At 42.4% G+C, this 2,345-nt stretch overlaps 1 pseudogene; it reads left to right on the forward strand.

The window, feature by feature from the left end:
- Nucleotides 1-246: 246 nt before the first annotated feature.
- Nucleotides 247-1,437, forward strand: LOC101568235 (annotated as a pseudogene).
- The last annotated feature ends 908 nt before the right edge of the window (nt 1,438-2,345 follow it).

A 2,345-nucleotide genomic window follows, 5' to 3' on the forward strand; every position in this document is an offset into this window, starting at 1 on the left:
CTCAGTGAGAAGCAAAAGGGAGGTGTTCAGTGACCAAACACAAATAGTGATGGTGAGTTGTAACTAGATGAAGGGTTCTATGGAATTAAGGGGGAGCAATGAGCATGAAACATGGTGAGGAAAGCCTTTTGGATACAAAAGTGCTTATTGTTTTGTATACTAGAGTATAGTTCATGAACATAGGAGGATGTTGAATTGGGATTTATGCTACAAAAGAAAGTATCTTTTGGATGAAGGCAGTGAAATATAAATGACAGCATCCTCATTCCTCTCAGTACATATCTGAGAACAATTGACAAGAAATTCCTCCCCAGTAACATCAGCAGTGATGCAAAGGTGCAAAAGCTTGAAGATCCATGTGTTTTGCAAACTTAAAAAAATGTGCAATGTTGCTGTACCAAAAGATAATGAAGAATCTCAGGCTGCACCAGTGATGCTGCATTGTATATGACTGATGGTCATTTAAATTGCACAGCAGGAGAACATGGTTGTATGGTCAAAAATAAGTGTGAACATATCCCCTGGAACTGCAGCCAAGCTTTCCATCATTGTTCACATAAAAACAGATTTCTGCTCCTAAATGACTCCAACACCACAGTTTTTGGTGGTGAAGTAGAACACCTTATTGAGAATCGAGAGTTACAGAGAAAAAGCTTGTCAAAACTGTAGAAACAACATTGGAATGTAAGATGAACCATCTCCTCTTCTGTGTTTTGGTCAGAAGTATGGCTCTCATGTTCAAGATATACTAGAGAACTTGATGGAAGACAGACATTACAAGTTACAATGCCCATTAAACCTACAAATGATAATGATGAATTTGAAAAACAAAGGACTGCTGCTATTGCAGAAGTTGCAAAGAGGAGAGAAACCAAGATATTTGGAGAAGCAGGGTGTAGTCCCCAAAGTAATCTCAATATAAATGTTGTTAGTAACCCAAGTAAAGAAGTTTTACAGAAAGAAAATCAACCAAATCTGAGGGGAAACATGAAGGTGTCTATAAAGAATTATTTAATGAGAAAGCATTGAAGGATAGAATAGAAATGGGTTTTAGTAAGGATGTATCAAGGCAGCTCTTATGCATAATGGCAACTATTTAGAAGTAGCATTAAATGCACTGCTTAACAGCAATGAACAGAAACCTGTTATGGGTCCATGTCCAAGAGTTAAAGGCAGGAGTCCAGTGGGATCAGTAGGTACAGAGGACCTAGGGAAATACAAGGTCTTCAGCACCAAGCACTCTGTTTGAGCTTCTTGGAGTCTAACATGGGGAATTTAAGTATGGAAGAACCAAAGCCACAGCCACAACAGCCTCCTCAGGGTCAGCACAAGATGTCAAATATTGAACAAAATGCAATGAGAGACAATAATAACCAAGACAGCTTTCTTTTCATGATATTAGGAAGTCATGAAATTAAAAAGTCTCCTCATTTTTAAAGAGACATCCAAAATTCAAAGCCAGGGGCCAGAGAGATAGCTACATTACGGTGTGGAAGACTCAGGCAACATTGCACATTGGGCACTTGCCTTCACACCAATATGGTGTGTATGTTTCTCAGGTGCTGAATACATGCTGGTGCTGAATGGTGACTGATGCCCAAGTAGACATAACACAATGAAAATTCTGTTTGAAGGTGTTGTTTTTATATCCCTGACTATGAGGCATAGGCTTAGGAAGCTTAGCAAAGAATTAATGTTATCCAGGCCCTGCAGCAGGACCTACTTAGTCAGTGGTGAGAATGTTTGGGATCCACTGGCACTGGCTAGCCATAAGATGCATCATGGTGGCAATGGGCTTGTTAGTGTTCTTCGGTTACTTGTATTGTTGCCATCTCTGTGAGAAGGGATCAGCTTTGTGGGCTGCTTGAAAAAGGTGCCTCTCCCTTGACCTTTGAGGGGGTAGACTGTGGGGAACCATTCAGACTGGGTAAAAACTCAGGGCACATAAGAACACTTCTGCACAGCTTTGAGGATACAATCCAGTTGTCAGCACAGGTGCAGAATGGGACACAATTATATAACCATAACCCAGAAGTGGACAACTATGTCTGCTCCATTGAAGCCACAATGAAGAATGTAAATAAGTGATAACAACATGCATAAAAATATACATTAAGACATATATACAGCCAGCCCCTCGGGCCGCCCCCCACCACGCTGCAGTGCCTCCCCCACCCCGCCCGCCAAGGAGGATTTTCTGCCGAGTTCCGGGAGCCCCCAGACTCAGTCCTAGCCCAGGTCCGACCCAGTCCTAGCCCAGGTCCGCAGCAGGAGGGAGCTGAGCACAGCAGCCAGACCTAAGCCAGACGCAGCTGGATAACTCCAAACTCTGTAGAGCTCCACCT

The sequence above is a fragment of the Octodon degus genome, unplaced genomic scaffold (genome assembly GCF_000260255.1).
Source record: "Octodon degus isolate 3935 unplaced genomic scaffold, OctDeg1.0 scaffold00189, whole genome shotgun sequence".
NCBI lineage: Eukaryota > Metazoa > Chordata > Mammalia > Rodentia > Octodontidae > Octodon > Octodon degus.